Here is a 24,757-nt window from a genome sequence, read left to right on the forward strand (position 1 = left end):
AACTAAAAAAGAGAACAATAGATCGATCTTCCTAATGAACACAGATGCAAAAATCCTCAATAAAATATTGGCAAATAGGATGCAGCAAATCATCAAGAAGATTATACACCATGACCAAATGGGATTCATCCCAGGAATGCAAGGATGGTTCGACATATATAAATCAATGAATGTAATTCATCATATGAATAAAGCAAAAAGTAAGAATCACATGATCATTTCTATGGAAGAAGAAAAGCCTTAGATAAGGTCCAACATTTATTCATGATAAGAACTTTATAGAAAATTGGAATAGATGGTCTTTACCTCAAATAATAAAGGCCATTTATGACAAACCAACAGCCAGCATCATACTAAATGGCCAAAAATTGAAAGCCTTGACTTTAAAATCAGGCACAAGACAAAGATGTCCTTTATCACCACTCCTATTTAATATAGTACTGGAAGTACTAGCCAGAGCAACTAGGCAAGAGAGAGAAATAAAAGGGGTAAAGATAGGAAAAGAAGAAGTTAAATTATCATTGATTGCAGATGACATGATACTCTACATAGAAGACCCGCTAAACTCCATTGAGAGACTCTTACATACAATAAATAAATTCAGTATTGTGGCTGGATACAAAATCAATACTCAGAAATCAATAGCATTCCTATACACGAACAACAAAATCACAGAGAGGGAAATATGAGGAACTACACTCTTCACATTAGCAAGCAAAAAAATGAACTATTTAGGAATTACTCTTATGAAAGAAGTGAAAGATTTATACAGTGAAAATTATAATACACTGAAAAAAGAAATGGAAGATGATCTCAGAAAATGGAAAGACATCCCTTCCTCGTGGATAGGAAGAACAAACATTGAGAAAATGGCCATTCTCCCAAAACTGTTATACAGATTCAATGCAACCCCAATAAAAATACCATCAACATACCTTATAGGTCTAGAGAAATCACTCCCAAATTTCATCTGGAACCAGAAGAGACCTAGAATAGCAAAGGCAATTCTAACCAGCAAAGACAAAGCAGGAGGCATCACAATCCCTTATTTGAAGTTATACTACAAAGCAACAGTAATAAAATCAACATGATATTGGAATCAAACAGAGCCGAAGATCAATGGAATACATTAGAAGATACAACCACAACTACAAACACACTCAACCACCTTGTCTTGGATAAAGGAGCCAAGAAGGTTCACTGGAAGAATGACAGTCTCTTTAATAAATGGTGCTGGACAAACTGGCTCTCCATTTGCCGAAAACTAAAGCTATACCCATGTCTATCACCATGTATTAAATTAAAATCTAAATGGGTCAAAGATCTGAATATTAAAACAGAAACACTAAATCTATTGGAAGACAAATTGGGTAGCAACCTTGAAGGCATACGAGTAGGTAGAGAATTCATGAACAGGACTCAAACCACACGGGAAATACTTCCCAGAATCAATAACTGGGACTACCGCTTATTAAAAAGTTTCTGCATGTCAAAAGAAATCTCCAGCATAGTGAAAAAGAAAACCCACAAACTGGGAAAAGATTTTGGTGAACTCTCTCTCAGACAAGGGACTCTTGTCTAAAACATACAAAGAATTAAAGAAACTCAGACCTCCGAAATTCAAAGATCCAATCCAAAAATGGGCATCTGAGATGAATATGCAATTCTCAGATGAAGAAATGCAAATGGCAAATAAATACATGAAAAAATGCTCATCATCATTGGTCATTAGAGAAATGCAAATTAAAACCACACTGAGATACCATCTCACTCCTGAAAGAATGGCCAGGATCAAGAAAACCGACAACAAATGCTGGAGAGGCTGTGGGGAAAAAGGAACTCTCCTGCACTGCTGTTGGGAGTGTAGACTGGTACAGCCTTTGTGGAGATCTGTCTGGAGATTTCTCAAAAAGTTGGGACTGGAAATCCCATTTATTCCAGCTATTCCACTTCTAGGCATATTCCCAGAAGAACTGAAAGCATCATACCACAGTGATTTATGTGCACCTATGTTTATAGCAGCACAATTTGTAATCGCCAGATCTTGGAAACAACCCAAGTGCCCATCAACTGAGGAATGGATAAAAAAGTTGTGGTATTTCTATACAATGGAGTATTACTCAGCTATAAAGAAGGATCACATTGAGATATTTATCAATAAATGGGCACAGCTTGAGACCATACTCATAAGTGAAATAAATCAATCTCGCATGTGTGAATACTGAATAGTTTCCCTAATGTAAGTAATGATTCAAATATATAAAAATATGTGGTAATCATGATTCCCCATTAGGTGGCCTTGAAGCCTTATAAAGTTTTCACTCATTAATTAGAAAGGCTTTATTCTGGGCTTCTTGATATGAAAATATTTGAAGCTAGAGTATATGAAGTTTTACCCAAATATTTCAAGGAAAAAGACACTATGGTAACTACTATTAAGTCAGGTTATAAGGTGGTGAAGTACTAGGTTATTGAAACAGTCATGCTGTGACCTCTATTGTTATATTGTTATGTCCTGTTTTATCTCAATCTCCCCCTTATTGTTTCAAAAAAAATTAGTCATTTCTTATGTTTGTCTTAATTAAAGAAAAAATTCAAAAAAATTAGGATATATAAATAGTAACTCTTTTCGATTTCCTATTAACTTGTTTTGAAGTCCTGTAGTACTCCCACGATCTTGTTTTGACTGATTAGACTCTGTTCCATTCTATATGATAGTAACAAGTTTGAAGACATAGGCAACTACTTTGAAGACAATAAGATTCACTAAGATACCCATTCTGGTTTGACTATTGTCTTCTTTGGAAGTCCTGTAATGTTTACAATGCCTAAGTTTTATTGGTCTTGTTCTCTACTGTTTTGTCCAACTTTATAATATCTAATAAGATAGACAATTCTTTTTAACGAAACAAGGGACAACGTTGATAACCATTGTTGATAAACTTGTACTCTGTTCTACACCATGTGCTACGTCTATCCTTGGTATTGACTGACAGCTTTGTTTTGCCATATTTGACTGTATTCTTCCCCCCCCCAAAGAAAGTAATAAGCACTAAGGAGTAATAAAATCCAAGATGTGTAAATTATGTTGTAAAAAAGAGAGGGGAAAAAAAAAAGAAAAGGAGCTCTAACGGATATAACAGCAAGTGTGTTTGGGGGTGTTAAATAGCTGACTTTATCAATGTTTTTGGAACATTGAACACAGCTGTTTGCAGTCTCCCTGTTTGAATGTCCACCTTGTGTTCTTTGATACTGTGATTTGAGGAACTATTTTCAAGAAAATAGTGTGTAATCTACTAGCAGGTAATTTCTTACTGTTATGGTTTTTTGTTTTGTTTTGTTTTGTTTTGTTTTGTAGTTCTGTATTGTGTGTACCCTTACGCCGCTTTGGTTTGTTTTGTGTTTTTCTCTTTTTCCTCTTAAATAAAAAAAAAAAAGAATTAAAAAACTCAAACCCCCAAAATTCAAAGATCCATTCCAAAAATGGGCATCTGAGATGAAATCGCACTTCTCAGATGAAGAAATGCAAATGGCAAATAAATACACGAAAAAATGTTCATCATCATTGGTCATTAGAGAAATGCAAATTAAAACCACACTAAGATACCATCTCACTCCTGAAAGAATGGCCAGGATCAAGAAAACCAACAACAACAAATGCTGGAGAGGCTGTGGGGAAAAAGGAACTCTCCTACACTGTTGGTGGGAGTGTAGACTGGTGCAGCCTTTGTGGAGGTCAGTCTGGGGATTTCTCAAAAAGCTGGGATTGGAAGTCCCATTTATTCCAGCTATTCCACTTCTAGTCATATTCCCAGAAGAACTGGAAGCATCATACCACAGTGATATATGTGCACCTATGTTTATAGCAGCACAATTTGTAATCACCAGATCTTGGAAACAACCCAAGTGTCCGTCAACTGAGGAATGAATAAAAAAGTTGTGGTATTTCTATACAATTGAGTATTATTCAGCTATAAATAAGGATCACATTGAGATATTTATCAATAAATGGACGCAGCTTGAGACCATACTCATAAGTGAAATAAATCAATCTCGCATGTGTGAATACCGAATAGTTTCCCTAATGTAAGTAATGATTCAAATATATAAAAATATGTGGTAATCATGATTCCCCATTATGTGGCCTTGAAGCCTTATAAAGTTTTCACTTATTAATTGGAAAGGCTTTATTCTGGGCTTCTTGATATGGAAATATTTGAAGCTATAGTATATGAAGTTTTATTCAAATATTTCAAGGAAAAGGACAGACACTATGGTAACTACTATTAAGTCGGGTTATTTGGTGGTGAAGCACTAGGTTGCTGAAACAGCCATGCTTTGACCTGTATTGTTATATTGTTATGTCCTGTTTTATCTCAATCTCTTCCTTATTCATTAAAAAATTTATTTAGTTATTTTTTATGTTTTTTTAATTAAGGGGAAAAATTTTAAAAAATTAGCAGCATATATAATAGTAACTTTTTTAAAATTTCCTATTAACTTGTTTTGAAGTCCTGTAATATGCCCACTATCTTGTTTTGACTGATTAGACTCTGTTCCATTCTGTATGATAGTATCAAGTTTGAGGGTATAGGCAACTACTTTGAAGGCAATAAGATTCACTAAGATGCCCATTCTGGTTTGACTAATGTCTCCTTTGGAATTCCTGTAATGTTTACAAATCTTAAGTTTTATTGGTCCTGTTCTCTGCTGTTTTTTTCAACCTTATAATATCTAACAAGATAGACAATTCTTTTTAAGGAAACAAGAGACATTGTTGATAACCATTGTTGATAATCTTGTACTCTGTTTTACATCATGTGCTATGTCTATCCTTGGTTTTGACTGACAGCTTTGTTTTGCCATATTTGACTTTATTCTCTCCCCCCAAAAAAGTAATAAGAACTAAGGAGTAATAAAACCCAAAATGTGTAATTTTTGTTGTAAAAAAGAGAGGGAAAAAAAGAGCTCTAAAAGATACAACAGCAAGTGTGTTTAGGGGTGTTAAATAGCTGACCATATTAATGTTTTAGGTTGGATCATTGAACAAAACTATTTGCCATCTCACTGTTTGAATGTCCTCTTTGTATGCTTTGATACTGTGATTTGAGCCACTATCTCTACGATGATAATATGTAATCTATTAACTGGTGATTTCTTACTGGTTTTTTTTTTTTTTTTGTAGTTCTGTATTACTTGTACCTTTACACCGCTTTGTTTTGTTTTGTTTCTTTTTTTCCTTTTAAATAAAATTTTTTAAAAATACAGGAACATCATGGCAGAAGTATGTGGTAGAGCAAAACTACTCACTTCATGAAGGCTAGGCAGCAGGACATAAAAGAAAAGCACCAGCAAGGGATATACCTTCCAAAGGCATATTCCCAGTGAGGCATCTTCTGGAAATGGGTCCATCCTCATTAAAACATATTTATCTGTGAGCATTAGTAGACCAATACAGTGATAATTACAGTGCCACCATGATCCACATACCTTCTCAGGAGTCTCTTAATTAAGTCAAAATAACAGTTGTTATTAACTGCCATGACTTTGATTAAGAAAATTTATTTTCAATCTGACTGTTCCTGCTTATGTGCATGCGTGTGCATGCACACACACACACATGCACACACACACACACACACACACACACACACACACACACACACCCTATACCCAAAGAAGATGGAAGCCAAGTCTCTATCCTAAACATTTTCCCTATGGGATGCCAATTTTTCCCAAAAATTCCCTTTCAACTGGTCCTTGTTCCCCCTGCAATCTGAGGATTGAGTTCCATATGAAGTCAAGTTATGCTTTTGATGAATCTCACCTAAGAGGAACAAGAGTAAGCAAATTAGTTTAAAAGTTGTAGACTGTGTGAGTCATTTCCTTACCCTGAAACCGCTTTAACATATTATTGTCACAGAAGTACTGTGTAGACTCTTGGCCCCAGTGGGTTTTTCTGGAAGATAAATTGTTGCCAAAAGAGGTTTGACTCAGAGAAGATGATTATCTACTACTTTCTGCATTACCAACTATGGGAATTTTTAATGATAAGATCACTCCAAGAAGTGAAAATGCATAAAGAAGACTTCCCACATCACTTTAATCTCTAAGTAACAATATTAGAAAGACTTCCTCTCATTTCTATATGTGATATGGTAAATTAAAACTTTATATAAAAACTTCTAATAAAATTCATGAGCATGCCATTTTTTAGTTGTAAAAGAGGTTTCCTGTATTGGAGGCCAGCATTTGTCTCACTGGGATAACACTCCTCTATGTTAAAATAGGTGAGAATTGAATAGAATATTTTGAAAGGTAAATCCAAAACTGATTTCAAGAACTGGAACAGTTGTTCTTTAGATACTCTTTTCTTTCTACTCACTGTTCTACTTTTAAACCAGAAACTCAAAGCATCCTGTAGTGAATCTTAAAAACTATTTTCCTCACAGATCACCAGTACTAATCATCAGTGTCTTCTGAGAGAATACCAATGCTCCTGTCATTGACTACAAAGTAATATATTCCAATGCTCCTGAATAATGAAAGACTGTGAAATAATCTAAGGCTCTCTGACACATTTGGTTCAATATAGCACATAATTACTAATGTTCTACTACATCAATACTCTGATAGAATGAGATGAGAAACTGAAATCACATACATTAATGCTCCATGAGCATTACTTAGGAAACAAGGCAAAATATTATCCAGCCACTTGCATACAAACAAAATGCCATGATTATTTTCTATATTTTATTATACTGCACTATCATTGACAACATATGATTTTAGGTGTTTGAATTGTATTAGTAGAGGCTTAATGTTAATTGTTTCACTTTTTTATTTCAACTTTATAGCCAGAGGTTTGTATATAGTATTCCAGGAATAGAATGAGTGATGATTATCTTTGAATAAAGTAGTATTCATAATTTTTGTAGGAATTGAAACAAACGTTATAGTCTATCTAGCTAATAAATAATTGCAAATGAGTCATAGTATTTATAAATAAATATTATTTAACACATCTGTTCACTTAAAAATATTTAAAGCAATTTCTCACAATAAGTGAACAGAAAGAAGTCATAAGATTTGGACAGAAATATCATTTCTCCACCCTCTTATTTTAAAAATGAATATTTGAAGAAATTTCCCATGCATGAAACCTATTCAAAAAGACTTTAAGGTTGAGAAAAGAAGATAACTGAATGAGAAAAGTAGACTGGATGAGTCAGGGATTTAGCTCAGTGGCATAAACACCTGCCTGGCAAGCTCTAGTTCATGAGTTGGATCCATGTTTCCAAAAAAAAATATAGACAGAAGACAATCACTATAGTTCATCACTTACCTACAAAATTTTGTAGAGTCTATGTACAACCAGGAATGAGTTTATGTATTATGTACTTAATTAAAAACAATAATACACAAAAATTATGTATTATTCACATGAATAAAAACACCAACTCATTCAATAAAGCACAGTTTTAGGAGTGAATATTTTATTTAAAAAATTATTTAAAAGGAAAAAAAAACCAAAACAGTATAAGGGTACAAGTAATACAGAATTACAAAAAAATATGGTAAGAAATCACTAGTTAATAGATTACATATTGTCATCTTAGAAATAGTTGTTCAAGTTACAGGATTAAAGCATACAAAGTGGGCATTCAAACAGTGAGATTGCAAACAGTTGTGTTCAATGATCCAGCCAAAACTCAGTAATATGGTCATCTATCTTAAACACACTTGCAGTTGTACCCTTTAGAGCATTTTTTTTCCTCTTTATTTTACAACAAAATTTACACATTTTGGGTTATATTACTACCATAGTTCTTATTACTTTGTTTGGAAGAGAATAGAACCAAATATGACAAAACAAAGCAGTCAGTCAAAACAAAGGATAGACATAGCACGTAATGTAAAAATAGAGTACAAGGTTATCAACGATGGTTACCATAATGCCTCTTGCTTCCTTAAAAAGAATTGCCTATATCATTAGGTATAATAAAATTCAACAAAGCAGTACAGAACAAGACAAATAAAACCTAAACATTGGAAACATTACAGGACTTCAAAAGAAGATAATAGTCAAACCAGAATGGGCATCATAGTGAATCTTATTGCCTTCAAAGTAGTTGCCTAAACCCTCAAACTTGATAGACTCAAACAGACCGGAACAGAGCCTAATCAGTTAAAACAAGATATGGGAGTAATACAGGGTTTCAAATCAAGTTAATAGGAAATCAAAAATTTACTATAATATATCTTGCTATTTTTTTATTTCCCCCTTAATTAATAAAAATAATAAAAAATATAAAAATAACAAAAAGATAAATAATTTTTAATGAGTAAGGGGGACATTAAGATAAGAAAGGACATAACAACATAACAATACAGGTCAAAGCATGATGATTTCAGCAACCTAGTGCTTCACCACGAAATAACCAGATTTATTAGTAGTTAATACAGGGTCTCTTTCCTTGAAATATTTGAATATAACTTCGTATACTGTAGCATCAAACACATCAAGACAGTGTGAAACCATTCAAGTGGATGAAAGTATCACAGGGTATACAGAACCAGCTAACTAAAAACGAACAAGGGTTTCTATGTTATCACTTGCCTATAAAAATTTTTACTTATACTATCACATATAATAAAATCCAGTAAGATACAACATGATAAAACCAATGGAGACAGAAGGACAGCAGTTTGTAGGACTTCAAAACAAGATGATATTAAATCATCACTAGTTATTATGATGTCTTTTTTTCTTCAAAATAGCTATTCATTTCATCACAGGAAATAACATCAAGCAGCCCAAAATAAAGCCATTCCAATTAATAAGTGAAAACTTTATAAGGCTTCAAGGCCATGTAATTGGAAATTATGATTACCACATGCTTTTATATATTTGAATCATTGCTTACACTAGGAAACTATTCGGTATTCACACACGTGAGTTTGATTTCACTTATGAGTATGGTCTCAAGCTGCGCTCATTTATTTATAAATATCTCAATGCGATCATTCTTTATAACTGAGTAACACTCCATTGTATAAAAATACCGCACCTTTTTTTTTTTTTTATCTATTCCTCAGCTGAAGGACACTTTGGTTGTTTCCAAGATCTGGTGATTACAAATTGTGTTGCTATAAATATAGGTGCACATATATGACTGTGTTATGATGATTAAAGTTCTTCTGGGAATATGACTAGAAGTGGAATAGTTGGAATAAATGGGACTTCCAATCCCAGCATTTTGAGAAATCTCCAGACTGACCTCCACAATGGTTGCACCAGTCTACCCTCCCACCAACAGTGCAGAAGAGTTCCTTTTTCCCCACAGCCTCTCCAGCATTTGTTGTTGTTGGTTTTCTTGATCCTGGCCATTCTTTCAGGAGTGAGATGAAATCTCAGTGTGGTTTCACTTTGCATTTTTCTAATGAGTAATGATGATGAACATTTATTCATGTATTTATTTGCCACTTGTATTTCTTTGTCTGTGAAGGGTGTATTCATCTCAGATGCCCATTTCGGATTGGATCTTTGAATATTGGGTGTCTGATTTTTTTTAAAATTCTTTATATGTTTTAGAGAGAAGTCCATTGTCTGAGGGAGAGTTAACTAAGCTTTTTTCCAAGTCTGTGGGTTTTCTTTTCACTATGCTGCAGATTTCTTTTGACATGAGGAAACTTTTTAATAAGAGGTGACCCCAGTTATTGATTCTGGGACATATTTTCTGTGCAATTTGATTCCTGTTCATGAATTCTCTACCTACCCTATGTCTTCAAGGTTTCTACCCAATTTGTCTTCAAATAGATTTAGTGTTTATATTTTAGTATTCAGATCTTTGAGCCATTTAGATTTTAATTAAGTACAAAGTGATAGGCAAGGGTCTATCTGTAGTTTTTGGCAAATGTAGAGCCAGTTTTTCCAACACCATTTATTAAAGAGACTGTCATTCTTCCAATGAATATGTTTGGCCCCTATATCAAAGATAAGGTGGCAGAGTGTGTTTGTAGTTGTGGTTGTACCTTCTAATCTATTCCATTGATCTTTGGCTCTGTTTTGATTCCAGTACCACGTTGATTTTACTGCGGTTGCTTTATAGTATAACTTCAAGTCAGGGATTGTGATGCCTCCTGCCTTGCCTTTGCTGCTTAGAACTCTCTTTGCTACTCTAGGTCTCTTCTTGCTCCAAATGAATCTTACGAGTGATTTCTCAAGATCTATGAGGTATGTTGATCGTATTTTTATTGGGATTGCATTGAATCTGTATAACAGTTTTGGGAGAATGGCCATTTTCACAATGATTATTCTTCCTATTCATGAGCAAGGGATGTCTTTCCATGTTCTGAGATCATCTTCAATTTCTTTATTCAGTGTATTATAATTTTCCCTGTATAGGTCTTTCACTTCCTTCATAAGAGTAATTCCTAAATATTTCAGTTTTTTAGTTGCTACTGTGAAGAGTATCACCTGTCTTATTTTTCTCTCAGTGATTTTGTTGTCAGTATATAGGAATGGTATTGATTTTTGAGTATTGATTTTGTATCCAGCTTCTTTACTGAATTTATTTATCATATCTAAGAGTCTTTCAATGGAGTTCAAGGAGTCTTCTATGTAGAGTATTATGTCACCTGCAAACAGTGATAAGTTAACTTTTCTTTTACTATCTTTACCCTTTTTATTTCTCTCTCTCTGGTCTAATTGCTCTGGCTAGTATTTCCAGTACTATATTAAATAGGACTGGTGATAAATGACATCCTTGTCTGGTGCCTGATTTTAAAGTAAAGGCCTTTAATGTTTGGCCATTTAGTATGATACTGGCTGTTTGTTTGTCATAGATGGACTTTATTACATAGAGATAAAGACCATCTATTCCAATTTTCTGGAAAGTTCTCATCATGAATGAATGTTGGACCTTATCACAAACTTTTTCCGCATCTATAGAAATGATCACGTGATTCTTACTATTAGCTTTATTGATATGGTGGATTAAATTTATTGATTTACATATGTTGAACCATCTCTGCATGCCTGGGATGAATCCCAATTGGTCATGTTGTATAACATTCTTCATGATGTGCTGCATCCTATTTGCCAATATTTTATTGAGGATTTTTGCATCTGTGTTAATAAGGGAGATTGGTCTGTACTTCTCGTTTTTAGTTGGGTCTTTCTCAGGTTTTGGTACTAGAGTAATATTTGTTCCAGGAATGAATTAAGAAGGATTGCTTCCCTTTCAATGTCACTGAAGACTTTGAGAAGTGTCGGCATGAGGTCTTCTTTGTATTTCTTGTAGAATTATGCAGTGAATCTGTCTGGGCCTGGGCTCTTCTTTGTAGGTAAGGACTTAATTACATTTTCAATTTCATTAATAGAGATTGGGTTGTATAGCAGTTTTACATCCTCATGATCTAGCTTTGGTACTTTATATGTTGCTGGGAATCTGTCTATTTCTTCTGTGTTATCAAACCTTTGAGAGTAGAATTTTTTATATAGGTGTTGATGATCTTCTGTATTTTTATAGAGTCTGTAGTGATTTCACCTTTTTCATTTCTTATTGCGTGAATTTGAGCTTTTTCTTCCCTTTTTTAAAAATAAGGTTGGCTAGGGGCTTATCGATTTTGTTTATTCTTTCAAAGAACCAACTCTTTGATTCATTGATTATTTGGATTGTCTTCTTAGTCTCTATTGCATTGATTTCTGCTCTGATTTTTATAATTTCCTCTCTTCTTTTGGCTTTGGTCTTGACTTGCTCTTCTTTTTCTAGCTGTTTGAGGTGTAGCATCAAGTTATTTATTTGTATTCACTCTGTTATCCTGATGTGGGAACTCAGTGCAATAAATTTTCCTCTGAGGACGGGTTTCATTGCATCCCACAGATTCCAGTAAGTTGTATTTGTATTTTCATTTTCTTGTAGGTATTGTTTAATTTCTTGTTTAATGTCCCCTGTTACCCACTGATTACCTGAGTGTGTTTTTCAGTTTCAATGTGTTTGTGGGGTTTTTTCAGTATCTTTTATCATTAATTTCTAATTTCAAAATGCTATGATCCAATAACATGCAACGGATGATTTCAACTCTCTTGCATTTTTTATATGTCCTGTGAGCTAATATCTGGTCTGTTTTAGAGAATGACCCATACACTGCTGAGAAGAATGTGTATTGTGATGTTACTGGATGGAACACTCTTTAAATGTCTATCAAGTCCATTTGTTCACAGGTGTGATTCAGTTCTGTTATTTCTTTGCTGATTTTCTGTTAGGTTGATCTGTCCCTTGGTGTCAATGGTGTGTTTAGATCTCCTGTTACAATTGTGTTACTGATAATTTCATTTTTCATTTCTTTTGATACTTGTTTTATGTAACTGAGTGCTCTGCAATTGGTGCATATATATTTAACATAGTAATCACTTCCTCTTGGAGTTTTCCCCTAACGAATATGTAGTGACCTTCTTTGTCTCTTCTGATCATTATTGGTTTGAAGTTCACATTATCTGCAAATAGAATGGCTACTCCTACTTTTTTTTTAATTCCTGTTGCATGAAGTATTGTTTTCCATCCATTAACTTTCAGTCTGTGAGTATCCTTCTGGGTTAGATGGGTTTCTTGTAAACAGCATATGGTTGGAATTTGTTTCTTGATACATTCTTCCAGTCTCTTTTAGCTGGTGCATTGAGACCATTTACATTCATGATAATAACTGTTATATGTTGGTTTATTGTTGACATGTTAACTTTCTGCTGTTGTGTCTTTATCTTTTTGTTCTGTTTAATTATCTGCTTTGCTTCATGGTTTTTTTCCTTTGTATGTAAACTGTCTTTCAATATTTTTTGCAGGGTTGGCTTGGTGATCATAAGGTTGTTCAGGTGTTCTTTGTCATGGAATTATCTTATTTTACCATTAGTTTTGAATGATAGTTTTTTTAGGGTACATCAGTCTAGGTTGGAAATCATTTTCCTTCAGGATCTGGAATATTTCCCTCCATGCTCTTCTTGACTTTATTGTTTGTGCTGAGAAGTCTGCTGTCATTCTGATAGGTTTTCCTTTATAAATGATTTGTCTTTTCTCTCTGACAGCTTTTAATAATCTATTCTTGTGTTGGATTTCTGGGATGGTGATTATTATATCTCTGGGTGTAATTTTATTTTAGTTATGACTATTTGGAGTTTTATATACTTCACTGATTCTGATGTCAGTTTCTGATCTCATGCTTGGGAACTTTTCAGCTATTATTTCTCTCTTGATGTCCTTTATGTTGTCCCCTTCTTTTTCATTAATCCCTATCAGTCTTATGTTTTTCTTTGTGTCATCTTGCAGTTGTTGAATTGTTATTTCCTGATCTTTGTTATTTTTAAAGATCTCTCCTTTCCTATTCACTAGCTGGAATCCTGTCTTCAAGGTTTGAAATTCTATCTTCACTTACATTGAGATGGTTTTTACAGCTTTCAGTGGAATTTTTGATTTCCTGTATATTCTGTGCATCTGCTGTATGTATACCGTTTGTTTCTTATATTGCTCATCTAGGGATTTTTTTGTTTAGTTCCTCCAATTTTTTAACGGTGTTTTCTTTAATGTGTTCAGCATCTCTTTCATTTCTTTTATCCTTTCTTCTTTTACCTGGGAAATTATTTCTAGTTTGAATTCCTTTAAAGCTTCCCGTAGTTGCTTGTCTATTTCAGTTGCTATTATGTGTGATATTTGAGGTGAATGGCATGTATTTTCTTCTATATACATCCCTCCTAGGGTTTCTTGGGATAGGCTGGAAGTTCGATATTGCAATTTCATTTTTTCGTTTTGTCATTTTCCTATATTTCTGAATTTCAAGTGTTATTTGAAAGCTTCCTCAGGGTCTGTGGGAAATCCACTTCTATGCCCGCAGCTCATGAGACTCTGGCACCCATTTCCCCCAGGCTGCTGGGCCTCTGGAACCTGTGGCACTCTCCTGCTTGCTTAGAACTCCACAGTCCCAAACAAGCTGGGCTCTTGCAAAAGTGGGTGCCTGCCTGCTTGCTTTGAGCTCCACAGTTCTCCAAGCACAGCCAGAATGGGGAAGTGGATGCAGGCACCTCAGACCCGCCTTGCTGTTCCACTGCACCTAGACAGTGTGAGGGTCCCAAACAGGCCTGGCCCCAGGTACAGTGGGCACCCATCTCCTTGCTTAGAACTCCACAATTCTCTGAGCACAGCTGGAATGGGGAGGCTGATGCAGGCACCTCAGACCCGCCTAGCTGTTCCACTGCACCTGGAAGGCTTGAGGGTCCCGAACAAGCTGGGCTCAGGGGAAAGTGTGCGGGGCACTTACCCCAGGACGCCAGGCTTCTGGAACCCAGGAGTGAATTTATGCAGTAGATGGGTGTCTGGTTTCCTGGACTCAGTTTAAAAACCTCATCATTTGCCAGCTGTGTATGTTTGGAAGATTACTTTGGTTTTTGCAGCCTCAATTTCTGCTAAGACATGTGTATTCAGTTGATGAAATGGCATTGTAAGTATGTATGTAGGATATACAGTATTGTAAATGCTTATACAATGGACTTCTTGTTGATTTTTATAAATGTTAATAATATAATGATATCTTAATGCCTTGCTAATATCAATAAATGATTTTATCTATAAAAAAAATTCATCTAGATACAAGTTGGTTTACTTTTGCTTTTGCCAGAAACTAAACTACCAGAAGAGTTTAAGTTCTTTGTGTGAGAAAAATTAGGCCTAAAAGACAATATTAAAGATAAAGAAGTGTTTGACCGGCTGTTTTTAAATGAACCCTTAATAGAAGCAAGCATAATATTAATTTATTAATTTGTGAAGGTATACCTTTTAATAATATATCCATAAAATCCATATAAGTTGTGACCTAATTTAAGTAAGAATTTTACTTTAAGTTCATGATATCCAGCCATTTTCCACAATTTCTTCACTTTCAAATATAGAAAGACACAGTTTATGTTATGCTGAAATCACTCTTAATGTGAGAAGTTACTGTCACTAATTCTGGTTTTCCTAACTTTGATCAGTTTATAGAATTAGCACATATATTTTCTCATTTATCATCACAACACAACCAAGAAACAGAGTTAATTTCATGCTTTGCAGAGAAATCATCTGAAATGTAAAATGAAATGACCAAATTAAAAGCCACCTTAATTGAATGATAAAGATTCCAGACTAAAGTAGAGAGTCCCCTAAATTTCATCCTGATGTTTTATCTATTACTTTTCTTCACAGATGAAATATACGATAGAAAATTAATCACATAACTTGTTGATAAAACTTACCCAACAAAATCATAGGCACAGTATCTAACAGGTATTATTAATAATAAAAGTTCTCTATTGTCCAGAATCAACTTCTTGCTGGACAAAATAGATGTTTAATTTCCTTAATTTTTTAAAACAAGAAATTACAAAATTTTTCAAGATCTCAGTCTACAAAATATGCCAATAAATGTTGCTATTTTTCCAAACTGAATAAATACTTTGAAAAAAATGTAAACACAGACTACATATCTGGTTAAAATGCTTTTGCCTAGATTTTCTGATTTAGTATTCTGAGCAAATCTGAAAACTAAGTGTTGCTTTTTCCATTTCTCAGATGAGGAAATTAAAGCTTAAAAATGTTAACCAATGTCAACTGGTAAATAATTTAGAATGCAAATTTACCTGGTTCCTTTCATGTTTTCTCAGGACCACAGTCATAATTGTATTTTATTTTTTTTTTCTAATTTTAAAGAGGATAAAACAGAACAAAGTAGATCAGAAGAAAACAATGCAAGTGACACAGGATTTCAAAGTAAGACAATGGAAAATCAACAGTGGCTACCATAACGTCTCTTGTTTTCTTCAAAATAGTTGTCTATATCTTCATACACAATAAATTCAAACAAAACAAAATAGTATAAAACTGATCAAAACAGAAGAATGAATGCATCAGAGGCCTTCAAAACCAGAAAATAGGAAAATCAGCAATGGGTACTATAGTGTCTCTTGTTCTCTTCAAAATAGCTGTTCATACCTTTATGTATAATGAAATTAAATAATACAAAAAGATGAGAATCGCTCTAAACAAAGAATAAAAGCATTATTGGAATTCACAGCATGATGATAGGAAATCAGTAAGGGAAACCATAATGTCTCTTTTTCTTCCAAGTAGCTGTTCATATCAACATGCATAATACAAATCAATTATTTTAAACTCTTTAGGAGAAGTTCTAGGCATGTATAAGCCTCTACATATACATCTATCCTTTCTGCATTAAAGAAAATAAAAAGAAGTCAAACAAAACAAATTACAGAAAAACAAGAAACAAAAAAGACAAATAAATAATGGTAACAAAGAGCCCCAAACAATGACTATAAGAGGCTTTCAAAATAAAATTGTAGGAACAGAACTAAGGATGATATTTTACCTGATTATCTTCAAAAAGGTACCTCAGATTACTAGATATAAACATGCAAAATTGATCCAATTTTCAATGTTGACTGTTTTTTACCAAGAAGTAATAGAATTAGTAGCACAATCATCTTAGCTATCTTAAATGTACATATAAAAATTTATATTTTTTCTTTTCCCTTTCTTTTATTGCTCCTTTTCCCTGAGTTATTTTCCCTCTTTGAGGATATTCTTACCCTTTCACTGTATTTATTGAGGATTTTGTATTTTATTTACTCACTGTATCTTATACTATGAAGACAATATGATATTTACACATGTGAATTTGATTTATCTCACTTATGAGTATGGTCTCAAGTTGCGTACATTTCTCTATAAAAACCTTAATGTGATCCTTCTTTTTAGCTGAGTAGTACTCCATTATATAGAAATACAACATCTTTTTTGTTCATTAGTCAGTTCATGAGCATGAAGAGTGTTTCCAAGGTTTGACTATTGCAAATTGTGATGCTATAAACATGGGTGTCCACATATGACTGTGATATGAAGTTTTCAGTTTTTCTGAGAATATGCCCAGAAAATGAATAGCTGGGTCAAATGGGACTTCCAATCTCAGCTTTTTGAAGAACCTCCAGGCTGTTATCTACAGTCTTTGCACCAGTCTATACTCCTGACAGTGGAGAATAGCTCATTTTTCCCCACAGCATCTCCAGAATTTGTTGTTGGTGGTTTTCTTTATCCTGGCCATTGTTCCTGGAATGAGATGTAATCTCAGTGTTTTAATTGGTATTTCTCTAATGACCAATGATGCTGAACATTTTTTTCATGTATTTATTTGCCATTTGTATTTCTCTATCTGAGAAGTGTGTATTGATCTCAGATGCCCATTTTTGATTGGGTCTTTGTATTCCAGGTATCTGATTTTTTAATTCTTTATATCTTTTAGACAGAAGTACTTTGTCTGAGGGACAGTTGAATAAGAATTTTTTCCCAATTTGTTGGTTTTCTTTTAACTTTGTTGGAGATTTCTTCTGAAATGCAAAAACCTTTTAATAATGCAAGATCCCAGTTATTGATTCTTGGAAATTTTTCCCATGCAGTTTTATTTCTGTTCATGAATTCTTTGCCTATACATATGTCTTCAAGATTTCTACTGCTTTGTCTTCCAGCAGATTTAGTATTTATGTTTTAATATTTAGATCTTTGATTCATTGTAACTTTAGTGTATGGTGATAGACATGGGACTAATTTTAGTTCTTGGCTTATGGAGAGCCAGTTTTTCCAGCACCACTTATTAAAGAAGCTTTCTTCCAGTGAATGTTTTTGGAACTTTTGTCTAAGATAAGGTGGTTGAGTGTGTTTATAATTGTAGTAGTATCTTCCAAACTATACCATGGATCATCAGGTCAGTTTTGATTTCAGTACCATGCTGATTTTCTCACACAGTAACTTTATACTATGACTTCAAATCAGGGATCTTCATGCCTCCTGCCTTGCCTTTATTGCCCAGAATTGCCTTTTCTATTCTAGGGTTCTTCTGGCTCCAGATGAATTTTAAGAGTGGTTTCTCTAGATCTGTGAGGTATGCTAATGATATTTTAATTGGAATTGCATTAAATCTGTATAATGTTTGTTCTTCCTATCCATGAACAAGAAATGTCTTTTCAGGCCAGTCAGTCAGTCAGTCAGGCAGTCAGTCAGCCAGTCAGTTGGTCACCCAGGTATCCAGTCAGGTGGCCAGTGAGCCAGTGCAGAATTCTCTCAGTCTGTCAGCTGGTCAGGAGTGATTGGAGCTCACTGCAGGGCCAGGACAGGAGCACTGTGCCCGGGGAGGAGGTGAAGGCGACGGCAGCTGGGGCCGCCAGAGGACTGAGCAGCCGCTGTGTGAAGTAAATGTAAAGAATTGTGAACCGGAGGAGTCTGGAAGAACATGGCAGATAGATAGCAGCAGCCTTGGAGGCTCTCTGAGAAACCACACTTGAAATCCAGGAATTGCCGGACAGGTAGTCCTAGGCAAGGGAGGATATTCTTTGCTGATCCAGGAATGAACTAAATTAAGAGAAACCAACTAGAAATGCAATCCCAGTGATATAGCAGGAACAGATAAGGTCTCAGCACAGAAGTTGGACCTCGCGCCACTGGAACCTGCGAGCTGAATTTCCTGCAGCAGCTGTTGCATCCCAGTTGGCACTGTGGGGAGAGAGGCATGAAAGCTCAAAGAGCGGGAAGCATTGAATGGAGTTGGGAGCAGGGCTGGCCAGGTGCCCTGCATCAACCTGCAGTGAGTGAGCGGATCAGGACCCTTCCAGAGAGAAGGAGGCTTCAGCAGAGGACATACTCGGACTGGGCAGACTTCCCGGAACGAGATGCTGTAGTGACTTCAGTCACATATCCCCCTCTCAAGCAGGATTGGTGGGGAGTGCCTGGCCTGTGAGACACCACTGGCTGAGATCCAGTAGGCTAGCCCAACCCAAGTCCCAGCACCTGGAGGTACAACCTAGTGGTGAAGCCTTAGGTAGGTTGACCTGGAGGGGCGGGCCCAGCATAGACTGCCCAGGTTTGTGTCTCCCTGGTGCAATGTGGTGGGCAAGAACACCTAGCCAGTGCAATTCAAACAGACTGTGGCAGGCAGGGAAGGAAGCTGGGCCTCCTATATATGCTTATATATAAGGAACAAAGAATAGGGGGAGAGGGAGCAACAAGAAAGGGTCCTTTGCCCCCAATCCTGAGAAACATGCAATAGCAGACACGGCACCAATAGACAAAGCGCTATCTCCAGAGCCTCATAGACGAGTTCAGGATTGAAGTTATTAATGACCTGAAGCAAGACATAAACAGAATAGTTAGAGAAATGCTAAGCACCACCCAAGAAAAAGCAGATGGTGGAATGGAAGAACAGAAAAAAAGAGGATAATTGTTTGGTGGAGAAAATATAGAAAGCGTAAAATACGTGAAGCAGGTTCAAAGAGATTACCAGGAAACTAAAAACTCTATTGAAAACTGGCATGACAGCTTGAAAGAAACTAAGGATAGATTATCTGAACAGGAGGGCAGATTTGTAATATGGGAGCATGAAATGAAAAACTTCTTAAAAATAACAAAAAACAAACAGCAACAATACAAAAGCTAGCAGATGATAAGAGGATCTATAATTTAAGAATTAAGAACATAAGAGAAGAAGTGGGGACACAAACCAATGGACTACAAAAGCTATTCACAGAAATAATCCAAGAGAATTTCCCTAATTTAGCAAATGGTAAAGATACTCAGATATATGAGGCATAAATGACTCGAGCCACTTACAACCCAAACAGAGCTACACCCAGGAATATAATAATCAAAATTCCAGAAATCCAATATAAGAACAGAATATTAAAAGCTGTCAGAGACAAGAAAGAGATCACTTACAAGGGAACATCCATCAGAATTACAGCAGACTTCTTGGCACAAACCATCAAATCACGAAGAGTGTGGGGGGAAATAATTCAAGCTTTGAAAGATAATAAACTTCAGCCAAGATTGATATATCCTGCACAACTGTCCCTAGAAATTGATGGAAAAACAAGGTGCTTCCAGGATAAAGGGGAACTAGGGGAATTTGCAACCACTAATTCAACTCTACAGAGAATACTACAAGATAGTCTAAAAAAAAAGTAAAATACCAAGATTCCAGAAACAGTGGCAGAGAGGCCACAATGAATGGAGCAGAAAACGAAATGAAGAAGACAAACTGACAACAAATGACAGGAAAAAAAGCTCAACAGAAATGAGGCAGAAAAGATTGGAAGGTAGGAACAGCTATTTTGGAGAAAACAAGACATCCTGATAGCTAGTGCTGATTTAGTATCATCTTGTTTTGAAGTCCCATCAAACTTGTATTCTTCTGTCGCCATTGGTCTTAAACAGTTGTATCTTATTGGATTTTATTATATATGATAATATAAGCAAAAACTTTTATAGACAAGGAGTTTATATAGAAACCATTGTTCATTTTCTGTTAATTGGTCCTAAATACCCTGTAATAATGTCATTCTCTTGAATGGTTTTGTAGTGTCTTGATATGTTTGTTGCTACAGTATATGAAGTTAAACTCAAAGATTTCAAGGAAAGAGACACTATGGTTACTATTTTTATGTCAGGATATCTTGTGGTGAAACACTATTTTGCTCAAATGGTTATGATTTGACCTGTGCCCTCACCATCTTGTTTTGACTGATTTTCCTCTATTCTGCTTTGCTTGATAGTACCAAGTTCGCAAGTATAGACATAACTGCGAAGACAACAAGAATTGTTATGATGCCCATTCCGGTTAACTACTATTTTCTTTTAAAATCCTGTAATTTCTCCAATGCTTTGGTTTTATTCTTTACTGTTTAGTTCAATTTTATTATAACTTCCAATTCTTCTTAAAATAGCAAAAGGCACTGTGGTAACCATTGTTGATCACCTTATATTTTGTTTTTACATTATCTATTATGTCCATCCTTTTGATTTGACTGACTCTGTTCTGATATGTTGCATTTGGTTTTACTCTCTTCAAAAAAAGTAATAAGAACTGTGGGAGTAATAAAACCCAAAATGTGTAATTGTCATTGTACAAAAGAAAAGAAAAGAAAGTGCTCTAAAGGTTATAACTGCATATATGTTTAAGTGTATAAGATAGATAACCATATTACGGAGTGTTTTTTGGATCATTGAACAAAACTCTTTGCACTCTCACTGTTTGAAAGTCCACTTTATATACTTCAATAATGTAACTTGAACAACTATTTCTAAGATGAGAATATGTAATCTATTAACTAGTGATTTCTTACTGTTTATTTTTTTTAAATTTTGTATTACTTGTACCCTTTTTCTGTTTTTTTTTCCTTTTTCTCCTTAAATAAAAAAAAGAAATGTCTTTCCATTTCCTGAGACCCTCTACAATTTCACTTTTCACAGTATTGTAATTTTCACTGAGTATAACTTTTATTGAAGACTTTGTGAAGTGTTGGCATTAAGCCTTCCTTAAATTTCTTATATAATTCAGAAGTGAATCCATAAGGATCTAGGCTTTTCTCTGTTGGTAAGGTTTTAATGATATTTTCTATTTTGTTAATTGAAATTGGTTTATTTATTAGTTTATATCTTCTTGATCCAGCTTTCATATTTCTTATGTTTGTAAGAATATCTCCATTTCTTCTGTGTTATCAAACCTATGAGAGTAGAGGTTTTCAAAGTAGGTATTGATCTTTTGTGTTTCCACAGGATCTGTAGTGATTTTGCCCTTTTCATTCCCCCTTGCATGAATTTGAGGTTTTATTTTCTTTTTTTACATAAGATTGGCTAGAAAGCTATTGATTGTGTTTATTTTTTCAAAGAACCAACTCTGATTCATTGATTCTTTGTGTTGTTTACTTAGTCTATTTCATTAATTTCTTCTCTGATCTTTATACATTCCTCCCTTCTTTTGGTTTTATGCTAGACTGCTACTTCTTTTTCTACATTTGAGGTGTAGCACCAGGTTGTTTATTTGTGTTTGCTGTGCTTCCCTGATGTGGAAATTCACTGCAATGTATATCTCTCTGAGGACTGCTTTCTTTGCATCCCACGGTTTTCAGTAATTTGTATTTATATTTTCATTTGCTTGTAAATATTGTTTAATTTCCTCGTTAAGCCACTGATTGATCAAGAGTGTATTACTTACTTTCCATATTTTTGTGGATATTTTGCAGTTTCTTTTGTCACTAATTCCTAGTTTCATAGCACTATGATTAAATAACTTGCATGAGATAATTTCACTTATTTGGCATTTACTTATGCATTTTCTGTGGGATGATATATGGCCTATTTTAGAGAATGTTCCATGTACTGGTGAGAAGAATACATATTCTGATGCTGTTGTGTGGAACACTCTGTACATACACACTAAGTCTATTAGTTGACAAGTGTAATTCAGTTCTGTTATTTATCTTCTGACTTTATATCTAGTCCTTCTTTCTCTTTTTGTCAATTGGGTGTTAAGGTCTTTTATTATAATGATGTTATTATTTATTTGATTTTTTCATTTCTATTAATATTTGTTGTATATAGTTGGGTTCTCCCAAACTTGGTGCATATATAGTTAAGATTGCTATCTCTTCTTCTTGAAGTGTTCCTCTAACTAGTTTATAGTGACCTTATTTATCTCTTTCAGTCATTCTTGGTTTGAAATTCACGTTGTCTGCAAACAGAATAGCTACCCTTGTTTTTGTGGGGTTCTGGTTGCATGAAGTATTGTGTTTGATCCTTTAACTTTCATTCTATGAATTTGCTTTGGGTTATATGGGTTTCTTGTATACAACATGTGGTTGAATGTTCTTTCTTGATATATTCTGCCAGCTTGTTTTCTTTCAATTGGTGAATTGAGGCCATTCATAATAATGGTCATAACAGATATATTGGGATTTTTTGTCCTGTTATCTTTATTTTGTTGCTTCTTAACCTTTCCCCTCTGTTTAATTGTTTGCCTTGCTTAGCGGTTTATTCCTTTTAGCTTTCATGAAGTCATAATTATTTTTTATATCTATATAGAATATCTTTCAGTATTCTCTGCAGGATTGATTTGTGGTCATAAAGTTCTTCTGCTGTTCTTTGTTATGCAAGTATCTTAGTTCTCCATCAATTTTGAGTGACAGTTTTGCAGGGTACATCAATCTGAGTTGGAAGTCATTTTCCTTTAGGATCTGAAATACTTCACTCCATACTCTTCTTGACTTCATTGTTTGTGTTGGGAAATCTGCTTTGATTCAGATGAGCTTTCCTTTATAGATGATCTGTTTCTTGTCTCTAGCAGCTGTTTAGTATGCTGTTCTTATGTTGAATTTCTGGGATGTTGATTATTGTATACCTGGGTGTAGTTTTATTTTGGTTATTACTAATTGGATTTCTATATGCTTCATTTGCCTGCATGTTATTTTCCATTTCGATGTTAAGGAAATTTTTGGCTATTCTGTGAATAGTTTCATATATATATATATATATATATATATATATATATATATATATATCACTTGTGTTGTCATTTTTTTCATTTACATTTACCAATCTTATGTTATTTTCTTTGCATCATTTTGCAACTGTTGAATTGCTATTTTCTGGTTCCTTGTTATTTTTAAAAGATCTTTCATTTCCTGTTCACTAGCTGCAATCATGTCTTTGAATTTTGATAGTGCATCTTCACCTTAATTAAGACAGTTTGGCCAGCTTTTGATGGAATTTTTTATTTCTTGGCTACCTCTTTGAGTTTGTTTCATGCATTCTGTTCCTTTCTTGCATTGTTCTTTCAAGGTTTCCATCTTTTTGCAGTGTTCCTGTTTTTTTAACTATGTACTTTTTAGATATTTTCAGCATTTCTTTTATTACATTTATCATTTCTTCTTTTACCTGGGAGATTACTTCTGATCTGGGTGCATTTACGGCTTCCTGGAGTTGTTTCTTCACTTCAGTTTCTCTCATTTCAGGATTTTCAGGTGTATGACTTATATTTTCTTCTCTGTCCATGTCTCATAGGATTTTTTGGAATGGGCTTGAGGTTTGAGATTGCATTTTGCTGTTTTGTTTTATCATTTTCCTGTATTCCCCTGGGGAACATGAATGTTAGATGTTATTTTGGGGGCTGATAATATTTGTCTGTATGGCAGGGAGCTTCCTCGGTTGAATGGAGGTCATTAGTCCTTACCAGTTGGCTACTGGCCACTTGAGGTTGCAGTTCAGGGCCAGCCAAGCACTGAGGGACTTACCCAAAGGTCATTTGATATTTGAGGTTATCTGAGGATGCTATGTGGAGACCTACCAAGTTCTAAATGATGTGCCCAGGCTGCTCAACTGAATGAAGATCACTGTGTGGTCTTTTGGCTCACTGCAGGGAGTGCAGGCATCTCGCAGCTACTAGGCATTGCAAAGCAGAGTCCAACAAGACCCTGAGAGACTTTCTCAAAGGTCCTCAGGTGATTGATCCTGCAGAGTGGGACTCTACAAGGTTCTGAACAATGTACCATGGCTGTATGGCTGGATGGATATCATTGCATGGCTCCCATAACAATAATTATCAGCCTCAAAGTTGAATAAGGGGGAGTGCAAAGGATGTCTGCATACTAGAGTTTGAAGGTTCCAGCCCAAGGGCTGGCACTTAATGCAGTGTCCCATGCGAGTCTGTATCAGTAGGCTAATGGTTTTATGATGGATCACTGGAGAATCTATGATGGAAGACTGAAGAGTCTATGACAAAGGGTGAAGAATCTATGATGAAAGCTGAACAGTCCCAGGAAAAAACAGTCTGTGCCAGGAGCAAGGACATGATAATGTCAAAGCTTAAAATAGAGACTCTATAACTGTGT

This window comes from Cavia porcellus, unplaced genomic scaffold (genome assembly GCF_034190915.1).
Source record: "Cavia porcellus strain 051 isolate PalLab524CR breed Dunkin Hartley unplaced genomic scaffold, mCavPor4.1 scaffold_3, whole genome shotgun sequence".
NCBI lineage: Eukaryota > Metazoa > Chordata > Mammalia > Rodentia > Caviidae > Cavia > Cavia porcellus.